The 22,386-nt window shown below is 47.2% G+C and overlaps 1 protein-coding gene across 3 annotated transcripts in view; it reads right to left on the bottom strand.

Moving 5' to 3' along the window:
• The window catches only part of LOC143958556 (dual serine/threonine and tyrosine protein kinase-like), a 304,078-nt gene that overhangs the window by 153,157 nt on the left and 128,535 nt on the right, over window positions 1-22,386 (bottom strand). For 2 of the 3 annotated variants that reach the window (XR_013270135.1, XR_013270137.1), the window contains exons 1-2: window positions 14,238-14,274; window positions 2,400-2,785 (exon numbers count right to left, since the gene is read on the bottom strand). The gene's annotated coding sequence lies outside the window, so the exon portion shown is untranslated. Of the gene's footprint in view, window positions 1-2,399; window positions 2,786-14,237; window positions 14,275-22,386 lie in introns of those variants that run through there. The other variant, XR_013270139.1, reaches the window with a different exon arrangement.

Here is a 22,386-nt window from a genome sequence, read left to right on the forward strand (position 1 = left end):
TAGTTCTGGCTGTTGGCCACTAGGGGGTGTGGGTGTGCACCTTGGTGATGGCCAAGTCAGCCACACACCTGTCTGGGGTGTGTATATAGAGCAGCCCTGTCTAGCTCTACAAGAGGGAATCCTTCACAGGCAGTCAGTTGTCTTGGTGCTGTCTGTTGCTTTCAGCTGCTTACAAATTTTCTGCAGATCAAGGTGTGTATTCCCTTCATCTACTATGAGGACTATCTTAGCTACTTTGTTGCTTCTTGGACTTGTTCTTACCAATTCCTAGATTGCTACAATATCAGTTTGTTTACCTTTCAGATCCAGTCATTGGATACATGTTTTAGGCCCCTTTCACACATGCGGACAGTATGTCCATATTTCATCCATCCGTTTGCGGATAAAATACGGACATACATGCATTCCTATGGGATAGCGGGTGTCTGTAGTTGAACATCCGCAGACACCCGATATCGTCCGCCTCAGCCATTGTCCGATTCTGCAGACGGAAGAAAATACTATTTTTCTATCAGTCTGCAGAGCGGATCGGATGAACATGGACAGATGGTCCGTGTTCATCCGATCCCCCATAGAGGAGAACTGAGAGCCGACAGGGCGGTACCTGCACAGTGTGCGAGGAGCGCCCTGTTATCCGCCGGCTCAGCGGGGACAAACGGAGCAATCCCCGCTGAGCAAGCCGATCATCAAGCGGTGGATCATTACTGATCTGTCCCATGTGAAAGGGGCCTTATTGTTTTTAGATAGAAAACTGTTAGGGCCAACTACCAGGAGCCCAGCACACAGTCTGTCTCCTTGCTTTAACTAAGATACCAGATGGCTTTGATTTATTCACCTTAGTTTATTTAACAGGTGAGAGTAGCTAAGTGTCAAACGCCTCAATGTTCTTTGTATTATGAATACTAGGTACTATATATAGATATTAAACCCTTGTTATCATATGTTTGAGGTCACTGTGGTCTGTTTATGTTGGTTACTATCACATTAATACCATCTACTATCTGGCTACCTATGAGATCGCTCCTGTATGGTCTATGTGCAGAGGTAGGGCTTTTGGCCAATACTATTTGCCATCTTCCCTCGTCTGCTTTTATGCAGGAATTGGGTTTTTTCAAATCTGCTATCTTTTCTCAAATAATGGACACTTTGATGATATGGGGATATTCACCCTTGCTTTTTTTTTTTTTTTTTTTACAAATATTACTTTTACCTGTTTAACGGGCACACCCCCACATTGAACCTTAAATCGCCAGTTGCATGTCACTTATGGGTATCTGCTGCATATTTACCCTTTGGGATGAATTCTGCTAAAAAATGTGGAACACTACCAATGTACTTTGTTAGATTACGCATTTTTTTGTATATGCTTATATGTCACTCCCGTCTTTTGTAGAACAGCTATTAAGCTCCCGATGAAGCATTCATATGCAAAAGATGTAGAGCAAGCGTGTTACTACATACCATACACTGTTGCAGGACTATGATGTTTGGCATTTTTTTGCTGTTTTAGAGAGTAAAAGCAACAGTTTTGCATGTATTGACTCTGCAAAATAAAGTTTTAATGAAAATTCCCTTTTGTATCTTGTGTTTAATAAACTTATTTTTATAATCGGTGCCTATAAAGTCAATTTTTTTCTCCTTGTGCTTTTTGATCTAAAAATGTTATTCAACTGAGTTGTACAATTTACAGGTCACAAAGAAATTAAAAAAAAAAAAAAAAAAAAAAAAAAAGCTAAGAACAACTAATAGCGCAACACCATGACAGGCACAAATTTGGATAATTTTCTCAGGTTCCAGATGACTGAAAACATTTCTCCCATAAACACCTAGTTCAGATGTAGAAAACAGGAGCTTTGCCCCCGATCCCCTGCTCAGACACACAACACCCCGCTACCCCACCACCACATGTAGCCCTATACTCCCTATATACTTCATTCTTTACTCATCCAACATGCCCTTACATCTTTCCCCTTCTCCCAATTCATGTGCTAGGACCAGCGGCGGACTGACAACTCATGGGGCCCCCAGACAATCAAATTATGGGGCCACACAGAATACACAAACACACCCACACACAGTATACACAGACATGTTTCTATTGGCTGAGAAGGTACTGGAGAGGTGGGGCAGCCCTGATGGGGCACCCTGGTGGCATGGGGCCCTTGGGCAGTGCCCGAGTGGCCCAATGGTCAGTCCGCCCCTGGCCCCTGTCTAATAGTTTTAGACCCAAAAAAGGAGATATACTCCTGTGCTTCCTCAGATCTACTCCAATACCACAGTGATCAGAAACCTCTAAGAATGTACACATTACTGTAACTTCACTTTTTATTTCAAGGAGACTCACCAATACACAATATTTTAGAACATATCTATACAACAACAAAAAAAAAACCACATACCTGCAGCAATCTGTGTGCAGGGTCCTCTTCATCTTCTGGTATATCCAAATCCTCTTCAGGAATGGTGTCCCATTTACCTTGATGAGCTACCAGCTGATGAACTAGTTCATATTGCTCAGGCAGTGCCAAACTTACCAAAGTCTGTTTGCCATGTCTAAAACTAATGCGCCTTCGCTTACAGGTGTCTGGGTCACAACATGTTCCAACTGGCAGAAGAGGATCACCCAAAAGAGGATCACCCAAAAGAGGATCACCCAAAAGAGCATTAACCGCCTTGCCTCGGGCACTGCAGTTATGTCCCAGAAGAAAGATACAGGGCCTGCAGCGTACAGTCAGTTTCAAGTAATCTTCCTCTTGTCTCTGAAAAGTGATGCTATGCAGCTGGCCTGAAAAGAAAAAAAAAAAAAAACAGCAAGGATGTAATACACAAGTCCAACCAAGTAGTACTAAACATTTTTTAAGTGTTGCTGAAGTAGCTTTAGGAAAAGGCATTCTCCTAAAACCCAATAAGATCAAAAAATGGTACTAAAATGAAAAGAAATTGGACATTTATAGAAATGAAGCTTTTTTAAATCAGGAGTAATTTAGATCAAGGTGGTAAACTGGTGTAACTTTAGCCATACACAATATATATATACGGTAAACATGTTAAAGAGACTTATTCTTTAAAGAATTAAAAGGGGTTGTAAAGCTTTGTTTATTTTCTAAATAGGTTCCTTTAACCACTTCAGCCTGGGACCAATAGTCAGCCTAAACACCAGAGGTCTTTTTAAAATTTCGCACTGCACTGCTTTAACTGGTAATTACGCGGTCATGCAATGTTGTACCCAAACTAAATTTGCGTCCTTTTCTTCCCACAAATAGAGCTTTCTTTTGATGGCATTTCATCGTCTACAAACTAGAGTACATTTTCTGGAATTTACACAGCTTTTAATTTACGACTGCCCATCTCACTTCTTGAGGTGCATAAATGGCAGTACAACCCCCCCCCCCCTTCCCCCCACTCCTCACTACCTATCACAGTTTCGAAGGCCATAAAATGCCAATAGCACAAACCCCCCCAAATGACCCCATTTTGGAAAGTAGATACCCCAAGCTATTTACTGAGAGGCATGCTGAGTCCATGAAATATTTTATATTTTGCCACAAGTTGCAGGAATATTAAAAAAAACTTTTTTTTTTGCACAAAGTTGTCACTAAATGATATATTGTTCACACATGCTATGGGCATAAGTGAAATTACACAAAATGAATTCTGATGCTTCTCCCGAGTATGGGGATACCACATGTGGGGGACTTTTTGGGAGCCTAGCCACGTACGGGACCCCGAAAACCAAGCACTGCCTTCCGGATTTAAATGTAAAACGCTATCAAAAAAACTGTTAGCGATCGCAGGGATCAGGCCTGACTCTGCAATCGCTGCAGTTATGTGTTTAGTGTTTTGTAAGTGACAGTGATCGATCGATACTGCACTTGGGTGGGCTGGGCGGAGGGGCAAAACGCAGGTGCTAGCAGGTATCTGGGCTGATCCTGCTAATGCGTTTTTTTGGAATCCTAAACTGCTGGGGACGCCAATATAGATCTGATTAGATCAGATATTGATCTGTTCAGATTCTATACCACTACGGGAGGTGTATGCTTTGCACGTGGGTGTTAGCGGTACTGTCACTAACCTAGCGCTGCCTGGGGCGACGCAGACCCTGACCCTAAAACCTAATTGATATCACCCGCCGGGTGATCAGGGGGTTAAACCTTTATTGGGTAATAAATGGTGGGTGCCCTGGGTGCCCTGATGCTATAAAAAGAAAACTAACCAGAGTCACCCGTAACACTTACACGGTGATCACTGGTGAAAGGGTTAACTAGGGGCAATCAGGGGGTTCAAATTTTTATTAGGTAGTATATGGGGGTCCCTGGCGCTATATAAAAACCTGACGGGGAACCTAAATAACTGGCTAACTAGCATCACCAGTGACACTTATACGGTGATTGCTGGTGAAAGGGTTAACTAGGGGCAATCAGGGGGTTAAAACCATTATTGGGTAGTATATCTGGGTACCTAGCGCTATAAAAACCTGGCGGTGAACCTAAAAAAATAACTAGTGAATTAGCACCAGTGCCACTAATGCAGCGATCAGAAAAATGATCGCTTAGTGACACTGGCAAAAGGGGGTGAAAGGGTTAACTCTAGGGGCAATCGGGGGGTTAAACCTTTATTGGGGGGGGGTAGGGGGCTACTCTGGACCTAACACTAACTGCCCTGACACTTTTTACTGTCACAACTGACACTGAATGCAGTGATCAGTAAATAAATGATCACTGCAATCAGCGACAACGACTGGGAGGGGGGGCGGATTTTTGTGCCTATATATGTTAGTGTAGTGTTTGGTGCATTTACTTTCAGTGTTCTCCTCGTAGTCCGGTCAAAAAGACCACCCCAAGGAGAATCACATCACTTCCTCCCTGCCTGTGTTTACTATACACAGCGGGAGGAAGCTTCTCATTCAGCCAAACGGACCGCCGCATCCAGCGGGAGGGGGTCCAATCGGACCCCCCACCCGCTGGAAGGCAAGCACGTACATGTACGTGCTTGTGCCTGTACATGCCATTCTGATGACGTACATTCCCATGCGGCGGTCCTTAGGTGGTTAAGCTAGTGCATTGTTGGTTCATTTACCTTTTCCTTAGATTTCCCTTTTAAATGTTTCTTTGTCTGAATTTCTCACTTCGTTTCTCCTCAGTAAACTTCACACCATCATCCAAGTGGCGTTTAGTCAGCCAGAACAGCTTACTGAGGAGGAATAGGAAGTGAGAAATTCAAAGAAAAAACCATTTAGAAGGGAAATCGAAGGAAAAAAAAAAAAAAAGTCTAAGTGAACCAACAATGCACTAGCTTAAAGGAACCTACTTAGGAAAAAAAAAAAAAAAAAAAAAACCTTTACAACCTCTTTAAATACCTTTACAACATGTCAAAATGGCCTTGCTCCTTGCAATGTTTTGCAAAGAGCAGCCCTTAACCTCTTCCGAGGTCTCCTACCAGCATTCCTTGCTCTTGCCTTGATAGCAAGATATATTTTGCAAGTGGTTGTAAACCCTTACAAACCACTTTGACCTACAGGCAAGCTAGATTAAGGCTTACCTGTAGGTCCAAGCAATATCTCCGAAAACGGGCACCGCTGTCTACGGCGCATGCGCCATAGACAGCGGTGCGCAGGTGCACTGAGCGCGGCATTTCCAAGAATGGAGCTGCCGCGCGTGTCGACTCCCATGCGCATGCGCGGGAGTGACCTCGCCGAATGACAGCGGCGGAGCTGCGAGACGCCACCAGCAAAATGGATGCGACGGACTACAGGGGACAGCGGCGACTTTGCTGGCTCCTGTGTCAGGTAAGTGACACATAATGGGCTACTATGCGATGCATAGTAGTCCATTATGCTTTGCCTTTGCAGGGAATGAAAGAGGAAGTAAACCCATCAGGGTTTACTTCCTCTTTAAAGCCGTATTTGGATACAAAAAGATTTCCCAAGCTTTAAACATCCCAAGGAGCACTGTGCAAGCGATCATTTTAAAATGGGAGTATCAGACCACTGCAAATCTACCAAGACCTGGCTGTCCCTCTAAACTTTCAGCTCAGACGAGGAGAAGACTGATTAGAGATGCAGCCAAGAGGCCCATGATCACTCTGGATGAACTGCAGAGAACTACAGCTGAGGTGGGAGAGTCTGTCCATAGGACAACAATCAGTCGTACACTGCACAAATCTGGCCTTTACGGAAGAGTGGCAAGAAGAAAGCCATTTCTCAAAGATATCCATAAAAAGTCTAGTCTAAAGTTCGCCACAAGGCACCTGGGAGACACACCAAACATGTGGAAGAAGGTGCTCTGGTCAGATGAAACCAAAATCGAACTTTTTGCCCACAATGCAAAACTATATGTTTGGCGTAAAAGCAACACAGCTCATCACCCTCAACACACCATCCCCACTGTCAAACATGGTGGTGGCAGCATCATGGTTTGGGCCTGCTTTTCTTCAGCAGGGACAGGGAAGATGGTTAAAATTGAGGGGAAGATGGATGCAGCCAAATACAGGACCATTCTGGATGAAAACCTGTTGGAATCTGCAAAAGACCTGAAACTGGGACGGAGATTTATCTTCCAACAAGACAATGATCCCAAACATACAGCAAAATCTACAAAGGAATGGTTCACAAATAAACGTATCCAGGTGTTAGAATGGCCAAGTCAAAGTCCAGACCTGAATCCAATCGAGAATCTGTGGAAAGAGCTGAAAACTGCTGTTCACAAACGCTCTCCATCCAACCTCACTGAGCTCGAGCTGTTTTGCAAGTTAGAATGGGCAAGAATTTCAGTCTCTCGATGTGCAAAACTGATAGAGACATACCCCAAGCGACTTGCAGCTAATCGCTGCAAAAGGTGGCTCTACAAAGTATTAACGCAAGGGGGCCGAATAATTTTGCACGCCCCACTTTTCATTTTTTTATTGGTTGAAAAAGTTTCAAAAATTCAATATAGATTTCGTTCCACTTCACAATTGTGTCCCACATATTGGTGATTCTTCACAAAAAATAAAATTTTTATATCTTTATGTTTGGAGCCTGAAATGTGGCAAAAGGTTGAAAAGTTCAAGGGGACCGAAAACTTTCGCAAAGCACTGTACATACATACACACCCCTTTTAGAAAAGGAAGTTCAAACTCCAAAACTACTTGCACATGGGCATCTCGAGTCAGCCGCATAGCATCCCACCCCTTTCAGGCACCTCCAGCCCTGGTGCTAGCCAACTGAAATCTATGACCGGCTGAACTACAGAGCAGCTGGATACTGTACGAAGGGGTACTTGCACTTAGTGCACCACGGGTTCAGGACAAATTCCCCAAAATAATTCCTAAAATTTGTAGATATCAGTACACATAAGCCAATATACACAAGTGAGAGTGCATACACGAGTAAAGCCACCTACACCCATTCAAACTGAAAATTTTCACTTGAAACTGCTGTTACTAGGCAGTCTTCCTAATCTGCCTCTTCATATTCCGCAGTGCTTCGTCCTCTTCGGTGAGTGGCCTCGTTGCCTTCTGGGACATGCGTCACAGAAAACGGGGCCATTCCCAAAGCGCCGCGCGACTCGCGCATGCGCAGTAGGAAACAGGCAGTGAAGCTGCAAGAATCCACTGCCTGTTTCCCTTTAAGATGGAGGAGCCGGCAGCTAATCCAATGGACAGATCGGCCTCGGGGTGGCCGACATCGCGGGATCGCTGGACAGGTAACTGTCCTTAATAAAAGTCAGCAGCTACAGTGTCTGTAGCTGATGACTTTTTTTTAAATATTGGCCGGAACACCCCTTTAATTTCCTATCCTAAGGGTCCTTTCACACAGGGTGGATCAGTTCTGATCCGCCCCGTGGATATCCGTTTGCTCAGCGGGGATCACTCCGTCAATCCCCGCTGAGCAGGGAGATGACAGGTCCGTCTCTGCACACTGCGCAGGGACAGACCTGTCACAGCGCCGCTCTCCCCTATGGGAGATCGGATGACGAAGGGCCGCAGTGCCCGTCGTCACCCGATCCGATGACGGATGGAAAAATAGCTTTTTCCTCTGTTACACTTTCGGATCGGAGCGGGTCGGATGTCAGCGGACGTGTCACCGCTGACATCCGACGTTCTATGGAGCACCCGTTCAGGTCCGCCTGAAAAACTGACAGGCGGGCCTGAACGGGACGTCAGTGTGAAAGGGGCCTTAAGGTGACAACACTGACCAAGTGCATTTCTGCATAAGCAGCTTTGTCATCCTAGTGAAATGCAGAGACTGTTGCCAAATACATTATACCAAACAAGATTCAGCTTACAAGCAAACAACCTTGTGAAACAGACACTGACCAATTTATACAAAAAAAACAAAAAAAAAAACACATCAAGCCCTTTAAGAAAAGGACTTTAAAAATCCAAAGCTACATATGGACTTATCAGATTGATTTAACAGCAGAGCCTACCAGATAGTATGACTATAGACCAGTGATGGCGAACCTTGGCAGCCCAGATGTTTTGGAACTACATTTCCCATGATGCTCAGCTACACTGCAGAGTGCATGAGCATCATGAGAAATTTTGTTCCAAAACATCTGGGGTGCCAAGGTTTGCCATCACTGCTATAGACTGATCAAAAATTCAGGTAACTGCAGGAACCTTCTGAATTACAATTTATGGTCGTTCACTTACAGCCAACCTAGGGATCGACTTTAGCTGAACAGGATTATTGAAAACACTACTCAATCAGCGGGCTGCAGTGCTGACTAGTGTATTTTGATAGTGCAGTCCTCCTACTGGCAGAATACAATAGCCCAGAAGGGAGGATTCCTCTATACACACCACTTGTGTGGATAAAAAAATCCATTACTTCATAAAAACAACCGATCTATGCCCAGCCTAAGTCAGTTTGAGAAAATAAATGCCAAGGCTTATATCCATGCATTATACTGTGTGAACAATAAAGCAACTTCAATTAGTATGAATAATTTACCATAATAAAAGTGACTGCACATGTATACAAGACCAAAACAAGAGCACTCAAAAGACCAGGCAAATTTAGAAAAAGGCTCAGATAGTGCAATGCATTATATAAGGGCTTGAATATAAAAACAGAACAAAAAACAAGACCACTCAAAAGGCAAGCCAAATATACCTACATGTACACCACTGTTCCCCAGGAGACAGCAGCGCGCATCTGACATCTGTATACTCCACCCCACTCTACGCATTTCATCCCATCATCACACAAATGCTTGCTGCTGTGTCCTGGTGAGCAGTGGCAGGCATGCAAGTATTTGGCTGGCCTTTTGGTTCTGCTTTTATAATCAAGTCCCTATATATTGCACCAAGTCATCTTCTCAATTTGTATGGTATTTGAGAGACTGGTTGGCTGTTTGGAGTGGCAGTGGTCCATCCAGTAGTGGAGCAGCATTTCTCCTGGAAGTTCATGTGGTTAACAGGCAAAAGGGTAAATGGACAGATGTGACCTGAGCAGCAGCCTCTCTGCAGAATAGATTCCTATGAGCAAGTTATACCCCTGTGAGATTCTGTGTGTGGTAAGTGCGCTACTTACCTTAAAGTGATGGGAACAGAATAGACAAAGTGCATTAACATTCACATTTAGGTTTCATTACTCAGGCACAGGATAGTCCAGTTAGACCAATCTCCGTCACAGCTTCCAGCAGAGGGGGTGATGTCCTGTGAATCCTTCTCATAGCCGGCATCCTGACCAGCAGGAATCTTCCAGCATGTGTGCAGAGTCCAAAGAGAGGCTTGGAGAGCAGCTGGTTGATTACAGGGAAGTGCAAAGCTTGAGAAAGGAGCATGCACTACAGACACCCCCCTAGTGCACATGCTCAGGAACACGTCGCCATTTTAGTAATGAAACCTCAATGAGTGTTTTTAACGCATTTTGTCTATTAAAACTACACAGTCTTAACGAAGAGGTGCCTGCTTCCTGTTTGATTTCTCTACATGTTTGGAGTTTGCTTCGGCTTCCCCTGCAAGGCTGCCCTGTCTGTATAGACTGTTTCCTCACACAGAGCTTAACAGCTCAAAGGACATTTGTATGGACTCTAATCTCGCACTATATACTATAACCCATACCACCATCCATTGTATATATACATTGTTTCCTCAACCGGAGTTTGGCTTTATGCTGCAGTTCTTAAAAATCAGCTCTAGGCTCCTGCTGCTGTCAGTCAAATCCTGTGAAAAGGGAGCGGGAGGTGTGGCCAAGCACCAATGTGCGAGACTAGGGATGCACAAAGCCTAGACTGAGGGCACACCCACACAGATGCCCTTTCAGCACATGGCTTTTTGAGGAAAGGAGGAGTGGACAGCACCAGCAAGGATCTCCAGGTAAGGGGCCCCCTCTGTGCAATATCATTGAACAGGGGAGGCAAACATATCCTCTTATTTTAAATTTAAAAGAAATGCCTTTACAATCATTGACCTACAATCTACTTTTCAATAATTACATGTCCTACTGCGTTTCAATTTGACAGTATCTAATCTGCTAGTACAGGGTTCGACAAATCTCAGGCACCAAGTCGACTAGAAGTTGTGCCCTGTCTCGTGGGCTTTTGCACGGTTGGATGGATTCCATTGACAACCCAGAACATGCCCCACTGCGTGCCCCCAGGAATGCAGCAGACAATTGGTAATCCTTTGGAAACTGCTGATCACAGAACAATGTAAGGAGCCAACCACAGAGCAGGAAAGTATAAGACGTTTAGCACCTCTCCATTTTAAATAGAAGGACTTTAGTATCGCAAAAGTGGCTATGCATGAGCGTAAAAACTGTGTGCAGCAGCCCCCATTAATTCTTACCCGAGCACCCTTGCAATACAGTGATGTCCATGAGAGCCTTGATTCTCTGGGAACTCCTCACTCCCGACTGGTTTTTGCCAGCAGTGGGAGCCACTGGCCTCCACTGCTGTCAATCACAGCCAGCGAGCCAAGCCTCCATGTGTGAATAGACACAGCAACAAAAACGGAGCGCCTGTTTGGGAGCCCCACAAAGCAAGCTGCTTGCTGTGAGGGGACCCAGCAGGAGGGAGGGGCCTAGGAGCACCAGCATTGGGCACAAGAGGAAGATTAGGGCTGCTCTGTGTAATGGTTTTGCAGAGCAGGGGAAGACCACAAGGCTTTACTATTACTTTAACCACTTCCCGACCAATGCACGCCGATATAAGTCAGCAGAATGGCACCGATAGGCAAATAGAAGTGCAGGTACATCCCTTTAAATTTGCCATCATGCCACCTTGTCGGGATAGAAAATTGGCTAAAAGACAGAATTCAGAGAGTAGTGGTTAATGATTCTTACTCTGAATGGTCTAAGGTTATGAGTGGTGTACCCCAAGGTTCAGTGCTGGGACCCTTACTTTTTAATATCTTTATAAATGATATTGGGTCTGGGATCAAGAGTAACATTTCCGTCTTTGCAGATGACACCAAGCTATGCGGTGCAATAATGTCCTTACAGGATGTCACCAATTTACAAGCAGACCTCAATGCTCTGTCTAATTGGGCGACTATGTGGCAGATGAGGTTTAATGTTGAGAAATGTAAGGTTATGCACTTGGGGGCTAAGAATATGCATGCATCATACACGCTAGGGGGAGTACAACTGGGGGAATCCATAGTGGAGAAGGATCTGGGGGTTTTGGTAGATCATAAGCTCAATAATAGCATGCAATGCCAAGCTGCGGTTTCCAAAGCGAGCAAAGTCCTTTCCTGTATTAAGAGAGGTATGTACTCCAGAGAGAGAGAGATATCATTTTGCCCCTGTTCAAATCATTAGTAAGACCTCATCTGGAATATGCCGTTCAGTTTTGGGCACCAGTTCTCAAAAAGGATATCAGGGAACTGGAGAAAGTGCAGAGAAGGGCAACCAAACTGATAAGAGGCATGGAGCAACTCAGCTATGAGGCAAGATTAGAGGAACTGAATTTATTCACTCTTGATAAGAGGAGATTAAGGGGGGGATTTGATCAACATGTACAAATATATAAGGGGTCCATATAGGGAACTTGGTGTCGAGTTATTTACTTTAAAGTCAACAAAGAGGACAAGGGGGCACTCTTTACGTCTAGAGGAGAAGAGATTTCATCTCCAAATACGGAAAGGTTTCTTCACGGTAAGAGCTGTAAAAATGTGGAATAGACTCCCTGCAGAGGTGGTTATGGCCAGCTCAGTGGATTGCTTTAAGAAAGGCCTAGATTATTTCCTAAGTGTAGGTAATATAATAATATAAATTTATAGGTAAAGTTGATCCGGGGAAAATCCGATTGCCTCTCGGGGGATCAGGAAGGAATTTTTTCCCCTGCTTTAGCAAATTGGATCATGCTCTGCTGTTTTTTTTTTGCCTTCCTCTGGATCAACTGTGGGTATAGAATTGGGTATATGGGCTGGTATATGTATATATGTATGTATGTGTATATATATATTTTTTTTTGGTTGAACTGGATGGACTTGTGTCTTTTTTCAACCTAACTATGTAACTATGTAACCTCGAGTCCAATCGCGGGTTCCGCAGATTCGATCACTGCAGGGATACCCACGATCGTCTCATGGGAGATGCTAAAGTAAACAAGCATCTCCTTTTTCTGCCTAGCAACAGTGACACTGATCTCTGCTCCCTGTGATTGGAGCAGAGATCAGTTATGTGTAAAACACAGCCACGCCACCCACAGATAGCAACACGCCCCTGGGACACACTTAACACCTACACTGCCAGTGTAATTTACACAGGAATCAGTGCATTTGTATAGCAATGATTGCTGTATAAATGACAATGGTCCCAAATCTGTCAAAAATGTAAAATGGGTCCGCCATAATGTCGCAGTCACAATAAAAATCGCTGATCCATTACTAGTAAAAAAAAAAAAAAAAGCCAGAAAGAGGCACTTTATGCGATTGTCAGTTTTAACAAATCGCATTAGGGATCACTAGTTCTAAGTATTGTGATTCTTTCCTTTTTTTATGCTTATTTATTACATTTGTCTCTTACCCTGAACATCATTATGCTATAGTGGTGAGAGTCTTCCACCACCCCCTCATAAAATACGCACAACTTTTTATATACCTTCTCTTACTTTATACGGGAATATATATATCACTCACAATCTTAGTGCCTATAGAATTTATTAGCCTCCTAGGCCAATTTCCTGTCATAGTACCGCGCATCACTCCTTTATCTTTTTAAAAAAGCCAGAAAGCTATCCTTTTTGTAAACACAAATTTTTGCACAAACCAATCGCTTACTGCGAATTTTACCAAAAATATGTAGAACACTACGCATCGGCCTAAACTGGAGGGAAAAAAAAATCTTTACACATTTTTGGGGGATATAGCAAAAAGTAGAAAATGCGTTTTCAAAATTGTCGCTCTTTTTTGTTTATAGTGCAAAAAATAAAAACCGCAGGACTGAACACCACGAAAAGAAAGTTCTATTTGTGTGGAGAAAAAAGAAAAATTGTCAAAAAAAAGTCAATTTGGGAGCCAAGTCGCACAAATGTGCAATTGCAAGTTAATGCAACGCAGTACCCAATTGCAAAAAGTGGTCTTTGGCCAGCAAAATGGTCTGTGGCTTATGTAGAACATCTTTTCCTCCCACAAAACAGAAGCATTGTGCATAAAAATGAGTCAAAACCTCAGTCAATTTATCTGCATCTTATCTCCTTTAGCTGTAACAGGTTTCTGTGCCTGATGTCCCTCCTGCTCCTGGCTGAATTTCCAAGTTCTGACTTCCTATTTCCTTCCTTTACCAGTCCTGATACTACATGTCCCATTCATGCTTTGAGCCTCTGTAGTTTCAGGGCAGGCTTAGGGAGTAGCTTAGCAGTTCTGAGAGTTGATGTGGGTGGGTCCTAAAGTTATGGTGGGTGTTTCAAGGAGTGTATTGGAATTCTGCAGTGAACAAAGTGCTGTACAACAGGAAGTGTAACCTTACAAACTATCTCTTGAACAAGAAATTTGCCATTCTGGCTATAAAGGGCACACAAATGTAAGACTGGTCACTTTTTTCTGCTCCAATCTTATTCTTTTTAACAAAAAAACACCAAGTTGTCTTTATTGAAGGCATGATGCGCAACGTGTTAATCATACTCAGTCTCTGCTGCGTCTACCTTGTCCCTTAGTTGATCAACCATTACACAGTGCGCATTCTCAGCATGCCCAGCTTACTTAAAATTACTATGTATTTCCAAACACCCCCATTTTATGCAGTTCAACAGCTTTTATTGAATTATGAATAGTTTGCTTGTTCCAAATTCATCCAAATATATTACCTTCAATAAAAGATGCGTCCATTGTGTATGCTTTATGAACTGTATGTAGCCCAACTATATTATGAACATAAAAAGTAGTGCAAAACAAAATTGACATACTGCAACAATCAACTCAAAACCTCATGATCTCACTGTACTTAAACAGTGTAAATACCTTTAATGAATAAAGAACAAAATGTGAAAAATAGTCTTTACTTCTAAAGCATAATATAGTTAAGCACGATTCTGGATAAAATTAAATTAAAATAGTTTGCTTCGAATAAAGATCACGATACTCGGCGCAACATTTTACTTTCTACAAAAAAAAAAGTGCCAACTTTAGTTTATTTTTTTAATTAGTTGAAGTAATTTTTGGGAACATTTGAAAGACTGCTGCCCAAAGACAGCGTGACAAAATATTGCAACGATTGGGATTAGTAAACCACAGACTACAATCTTGCTGGTATTGGAAGAATTTGACATTGCTATTCATTTTAGGGGCCCAGAAATCGGAGTGGTTCGGGGTAGCACTCTATTTCTCTATTACAGTATGCTTTTCTGGATGGTCTTTTATGGCTGTATGAAAAAAATTAAAAAAACATGAATTGATCACAAAATAATGCAACAACTGCCATTTTATTCTTTAGGATATCTGATTTATATAGATATATCCACACACACTTTTGTAAATATTTCATTTTGGGATGCACCGAAACATAGGCCGGAGGCAGAGGCTGCTGGGACCCGAGAGGAGCGGAGGCGGCTGCTGGCACCCGAGAGGAGCGGAGGCGGCTGCTGGCACCCGAGAGGAGCGGAGGCGGCTGCTGGCACCCGAGAGGAGCGGAGGCGGCTGCTGGCACCCGAGAGGAGCGGAGGCGGCTGCTGGCACCCGAGAGGAGCGGAGGCGGCTGCTGGCACCCGAGAGGAGCGGAGGCGGCTACTGGCACCCGAGAGGAGCGGAGGCGGCTACTGGCACCCGAGAGGAGCGGAGGCGGCTACTGGCACCCGAGAGGAGCGGATGCGGCTACTGGCACCGAGAGGAGCGGAGGCGGCTACTGGCACCGAGAGGAGCGGAGGCGGCTACTGGCACCGAGAGGAGCGGAGGCGGCTACTGGCACCGAGAGGAGCGGAGGCGGCTACTGGCACCGAGAGGAGCGGAGGCGGCTACTGGCACCGAGAGGAGCGGAGGCGGCTACTGGCACCGAGAGGAGGCGGCTACTGGCACCGAGCGGAGGCGGCTACTGGCACCGAGAGGAGCGGAGGCGGCTACTGGCACCGAGCGGAGCGGAGGCGGCTACTGGCACCGAGAGGAGCGGAGGCGGCTGCTGGCACCGAGAGGAGCGGAGGCGGCTGCTGGCACCGAGAGGAGCGAAGGCAGCTGCTGGCACCGAGAGGAGCGAAGGCAGCTGCTGGCACCGAGAGGAGCGAAGGCAGCTGCTGGCACCGAGAGGAGCGAAGGCAGCTGCTGGGACCAGTGAGGCGCGAGGCGGCTGCTGGGACCAGTGAGGCGCGAGGCGGATGCTGGGACCAGTGAGGTGCGAGGCGGCTGCTGGGACAAGTGAGACGCGAGGCGGCTGCTGGGACCAGTGAGGCGCGAGGTTGCTGCTGGGACCAGTGAGGCGCGAGGCGACTGCTGGGAGCCTGAGGCGCGAAGCGGCTACTGGGACCCGTGAGGCGCGAGGCGGCTACTGGGACCCGTGAGGCAGCTACTGGAGATCTGTGAGGCGCGAGGCGGCTGCTGGGAACCTGAGGCGCGAGGCGGCTACTGGGACCCGTGAGGCGCAAGGCGGCTACTGGGACCAGTGAGGCGGCTACTGGAGACCCGTTAGGGGCGAGGCGGCTACTGAGATCCGTGAGTCGCGAGGCAGATACTGAAATCCGTGAGGCGCGAGGCGGATACTGAGACCCGGGAGTCGCGAGGTGGATACTGAGACCCGGGAGGCGCGAAGGCAGCTGCTGGGACCATGAGGAGCGAAGGCAGCTACTGGGACCATGAGGAGCGAAGGCAGCTACTGGGACCATGAGGAGCGAAGGCAGCTACTGGGACCATGAGGAGCGAAGGCAGCTACTGGGACCATGAGGAGCGAAGGCAGCTACTGGGACCATGAGGAGCGAAGGCAGCTACTGGGACCATGAGGAGCGAAGGCAGCTACTGGGACCATGAGGAGCGAAGGCAGCTACTGGGACCATGAGGAGCGAAGGCAGCTACTGGGACCATGAGGAGCGAAGGCAGCTACTGGGACCATGAGGAAAAAAGGCAGCTACTGGGACCATGAGGAAAAAAGGCAGCTACTGGGACCATGAGGAAAAAAGGCAGCTACTGGGACCATGAGGAAAAAAGGCAGCTACTGGGACCATGAGGAAAAAAGGCAGCTACTGGGACCATGAGGAAAAAAGGCAGCTACTGGGACCATGAGGAAAAAAGGCAGCTACTGGGACCATGAGGAAAAAAGGCAGCTACTGGGACCATGAGGAAAAAAGGCAGCTACTGGGACCATGAGGAAAATAGGCAGCTACTGGGACCATGAGGAAAAAAGGCAGCTACTGGGACCATGAGGAAAAAAGGCAGCTACTGGGACCATGAGGAAAAAAGGCAGCTACTGGGACCATGAGGAAAAAAGGCAGCTACTGGGACCATGAGGAAAAAAGGCAGCTACTGGGACCATGAGGAAAAAAGGCAGCTACTGGGACCATGAGGAAAAAAGGCAGCTGCTGGGACCATGAGGAGCGAAGGCAGCTGCTGGGACCATGAGGAGCGAAGGCGACTACTGGGACCATGAGGAGCGAAGGCGACTACTGGGACCATGAGGAGCGAAGGCGACTACTGGGACCCTTGAGGCCGCTGCTGGGACCATGAGGAGCGAAGGCGACTACTGGGACCATGAGGAGCGAAGGCAGCTACTGGGACCATGAGGAGCGAAGGCAGCTACTGGGACCATGAGGAGCGAAGGCAGCTACTGGGACCATGAGGAGCGAAGGCAGCTACTGGGACCATGAGGAGCGAAGGCAGCTACTGGGACCATGAGGAGCGAAGGCAGCTACTGGGACCATGAGGAGCGAAGGCGACTACTGGGACCCTTGAGGCAGCTGCTGGGACCATGAGGAGCGAAGGCGACTACTGGGACCATGAGGAGCAAAGGCAGCTACTGGGACCATGAGGAGCGAAGGCAGCTACTGGGACCATGAGGAGCGAAGGCAGCTACTGGGACCATGAGGAGCGAAGGCAGCTACTGGGACCATGAGGAGCGAAGGCAGCTACTGGGACCATGAGGAGCGAAGGCAGCTACTGGGACCATGAGGAGCGAAGGCGACTACTGGGACCCTTGAGGCAGCTGCTGGGACCATGAGGAGCGAAGGCGACTACTGGGACCATGAGGAGCGAAGGCAGCTACTGGGACCATGAGGAGCGAAGGCAGCTACTGGGACCATGAGGAGAGAAGGCAGCTACTGGGACCATGAGGAGCGAAGGCAGCTACTGGGACCATGAGGAGCGAAGGCAGCTACTGGGACCATGAGGAGCGAAGGCAGCTACTGGGACCATGAGGAGCGAAGGCAGCTACTGGGACCATGAGGAGCGAAGGCAGCTACTGGGACCATGAGGAGCGAAGGCGACTACTGGGACCCTTGAGGCAGCTGCTGGGACCATGAGGAGCGAAGGCGACTACTGGGACCATGAGGAGCGAAGGCAGCTACTGGGACCATGAGGAGCGAAGGCAGCTACTGGGACCATGAGGAGCGAAGGCAGCTACTGGGACCATGAGGAGCGAAGGCAGCTACTGGGACCATGAGGAGCGAAGGCAGCTACTGGGACCATGAGGAGCGAAGGCAGCTACTGGGACCATGAGGAGCGAAGGCAGCTACTGGGACCATGAGGAGCGAAGGCGACTACTGGGACCCTTGAGGCAGCTGCTGGGACCATGAGGAGCGAAGGCGACTACTGGGACCATGAGGAGCGAAGGCAGCTACTGGGACCATGAGGAGCGAAGGCAGCTACTGGGACCATGAGGAGCGAAGGCAGCTACTGGGACCATGAGGAGCGAAGGCAGCTACTGGGACCATGAGGAGCGAAGGCAGCTACTGGGACCATGAGGAGCGAAGGCAGCTACTGGGACCATGAGGAGCGAAGGCAGCTACTGGGACCATGAGGAGCGACGGCAGCTACTGGGACCATGAGGAGCGACGGCAGCTACTGGGACCATGAGGAGCGAAGGCAGCTACTGGGACCATGAGGAGCGAAGGCAGCTACTGGGACCATGAGGAGCGAAGGCAGCTACTGGGACCATGAGGAGCGAAGGCAGCTACTGGGACCATGAGGAGCGAAGGCAGCTACTGGGACCATGAGGAGCGAAGGCAGCTACTGGGACCATGAGGAGCGAAGGCAGCTACTGGGACCATGAGGAGCGAAGGCAGCTACTGGGACCATGAGGAGCGAAGGCAGCTACTGGGACCATGAGGAGCGAAGGCAGCTACTGGGACCATGAGGAGCGAAGGCAGCTACTGGGACCATGAGGAGCGAAGGCAGCTACTGGGACCATGAGGAGCGAAGGCAGCTACTGGGACCATGAGGAGCGAAGGCAGCTACTGGGACCATGAGGAGCGAAGGCAGCTACTGGGACCATGAGGAGCGAAGGCAGCTACTGGGACCATGAGGAGCGAAGGCAGCTACTGGGACCATGAGGAGCGAAGGCAGCTACTGGGACCATGAGGAGCGAAGGCAGCTACTGGGACCATGAGGAGCGAAGGCAGCTACTGGGACCATGAGGAGCGAAGGCAGCTACTGGGACCATGAGGAGCGAAGGCAGCTACTGGGACCATGAGGAGCGAAGGCAGCTACTGGGACCATGAGGAGCGAAGGCAGCTACTGGGACCATGAGGAGCGAAGGCAGCTACTGGGACCCTTGAGGCGACGACTGGGACCATGAGGAGCGAAGACAGCTGCTGGGACCCTTGAGGCAGCTACTGGGACCATGAGGAGCGAAGGCAGCTGCTGGGACCCTTGAGGCGGCTACTGGGACCATGAGGAGCGAAGGCAGCTGCTGGGACCCGCGAGGAGGCTGCTTCGGTGCATCCCTAAATGAAATATTTACAAGTATAGATATATAGAGATAATAGATAGATATACACGCTAAAGAATATAATGGCAGTTGTTGCATTATTTTGTGATCAATGTTTTTTTATTGAATTTTTTTCATATAGCCATAAAAGACCATCCAGAAAAGCATACTGTAATAGAAAAATGTATAGTATATAGCCTCTAAACATGTAAAATGTTGTTGGGTATAGTATACCAGTGCAAGAACCTGTGTATAAGAAATCGAGTGCTACCCTGAACCACTCCGATTTCTGGGCCCCTTTAAGGAATAGCCATGTCAAATCCTCCCAATTCCAGCAAGATTATAGTCTGTGGTTTACTAATCCAAATTGTTGCAATATTTTGTCACGCTGTATTTGGGCAGCAGTCTTTGGCCCCTTTCACACATGCGGACATTATGTCCGCATTTCATCCATCCGTTTGTGGATTAAATATGGACATACATGCATCCCTATGGGATAGCGGGTGTCTGCGGATGAATATCCGCAGACACCCGCTATTGTCCGCCTCCGCTACTGTCCGATTCTGCAGACGGAGGAAAATACTTTCCGTCTGCAAAGCGGATCTGATGAACACGGACAGACAGTCCGTGCTCATCCGATCCCCATAGAGGAGAGCAGAGATCTGACAGGGCGGTCCTGTCCGCCGCCAGCTCAACGGGGACAACGGAGCGATCCCCGCTGAGCGAGCGGATCACCACGTGTGTAAGGGGCCTTTCAAATATTGTTCCCAAAAATTACTTCAACAGATTAAAAAAAAACTAAACAAAAGTTGGCACAAATTTTTTTTGTAGAAAGTAAAATGTTGCGCCGAGAAACTTGATCTTTATACGAAGCAAACAATTTTAATTTAATTTTATCCAGAATCGTGCAGCTTAACTGTATATTATGCTTTAAAAGTTAAGACTATTTTTCACTTTTTGTTTTATTCAGTAAAGGTATTTACACTGGTTAAGTACAATGAGATCATGAGGTTTTGAGTTGATTGTTGCAGTATGTAAATTTTGTGAGAGGGCTTCATAGAGGGCTGCACATAGCATACTAAAGTACAAGAGTGGGCACTGTCACTCCTGGATGGCTATTACTACTATTTCGCCGGTGAGCAATGCATTGGTTTATTTTGCCTTAAACAATCAAACTAATTTTAGGAATGACCAAAAATGGCCGTATTTGACTGTGGAGACTACCCAAGAATCCCTGCACTTTTGTTCCCAGATCTTTGAGAAGTGTCTTAGCTTGGCCCACACAGGAATCGCTTGGGCTGGCCAGGCGTCAAAAGGATTTAGTAGAATCCTGTGGGGTAGGTATTGGTCTCTGTCTTCGGGTTTTGAGGAACGTGGACTGTGTGCTTTCCCAATTATGCCTGAAGCCTTTTCCCTGCCTGGACTATCGGTAATCCTTATTCTTGGAGTATTGGAATCTGGGTGCGATTGTCCTGGAGCGCCTAGATCACCTGTCTTGGGGTAGCAGGCCTGATTTTCCACCAGTGACTCGAGAGATGTCCTTGTCCAGTTTTTCCCTCAAACAAGGCTTCACCATCAAATGGTATCTTGCACCAGTTCTGTTTGGAGGCGATATCTGCTGCCCACGGTTTCAGCCACAAGGCCCATTTGGCCATAACTGTGTGGAGCATTGCCCTTGCGGAGCAAGGAATTGAATCGATGGCGGCTTCACCAATAAAGTCTGCTGAGAACTTCAGCTCATCCAAGGCCTTGATTATATCCTCCTCTGGGATGTCCTGTTGGATTGCCGACTCTATATTATCTGTCCAGACGCGTAGCGCATTGGACACTGATGTCAGGGCTATGACAGGTTTACAGGCGTTGTCTGCCATCTGGTACGCTTTTCTTGAGATCGAGATCCATCCTTCTGTCCAGTGGAGCCTTAAAAGAAGTTGAGTCTTCCAGGGGCAATGTGACATTCTTTGCCAACCTTACCACTGCTGCATCGACCACTGGAGAACCCTCCAGCATTGCGGAATCAGCCTATGAGAGAGGGAATAACTTTCCCAACCGATTTAATAGAGAACATTTTCTCTGTCTTTTCCCACTCTTCCTCAATCACATCCCTGATCTCCTCCATGAGAGCCAAAAAAAAAAAGGGACAAGAAGACAAAATGTAGATTTAGACGTATTTTAGATGTATTTATCGAAGTCCCTTTTTCCAGTCAAGGACACGGTTGGTTGATTTTTCTCCTCTAAAACTCTTTTCTTAGCTGCTGCTTCTGCTAATCCGTCTAGTATGAGCCATTCGGCCCCCGCACAAGATCCTACTCTACACCTGAGGTAAGGACCTACGTCCAGGTAAGTTGATACACTTTTAAAAAAACAAAAGAGTGCACTCAGGCTGGTACTTTATGTATTTCAGCCCTGTACGCCAGAAGATGTCTAAGAGGACCTCAAGGCGACATGAAGACGATGATGACTCTAGTCACAGCAGAGACAGGTCGTCCTGGCATGGGGATTATAGAAGTGGCAGAAAGAATCGGCCAAAAAGGCGCCATCACTCATGCTCCCCGAGACCTAGATCTCCAAGATGTCAGGCGTGTGGAGTTGCCCCACTTTCAGACAAACTGATCTGTTTGAGATTGCCTCAGGGACGATGCAGCGGACAGAGAATCTGAAGGTCTGCAAATGGCGGACCTACTTAAGAAAGCAGTAAAGGACTCCCTTGCGGAATTGGTAGCCACAATGACGACGCAACAACCAGCGTCTCCTCCTCAGGAGCAAACGGCTGAGGCTTCCATCTGTCCACAAGTGGAATTTTTCGTCTGATGTCGGCATCCTCCTCTAAACATCAGGAAGAGAATGCCATCTCAGAGGAATCATCTGATGACCTAGATGCCTCTGGCTTTGCTTTCGCCATGGTCCAGCCTTATGTACAGGCAGCTAAACAAGCGATCGGCTGGGAGAGACCAACACCGAGGTTTAAGAAGTCTAAATCGTACTTCCCCTTTCTCAAACGCCAGATCTCAGTTTTTCCTCTCATGGAGGAGATCAGGGATGTGATTGAGGAAGAGTGGGAAAAGACAGAGAAAATGTTCTCTATTAAATCGGTTGGGAAAGTTATTCCCTCTCTC

The sequence above is a fragment of the Lithobates pipiens genome, unplaced genomic scaffold (genome assembly GCF_037356315.1).
Source record: "Lithobates pipiens isolate NorthernLeopardFrog02 unplaced genomic scaffold, aLitPip1_a1.2 Scaffold_107, whole genome shotgun sequence".
Classification (NCBI taxonomy): Eukaryota; Metazoa; Chordata; class Amphibia; order Anura; family Ranidae; genus Lithobates; species Lithobates pipiens.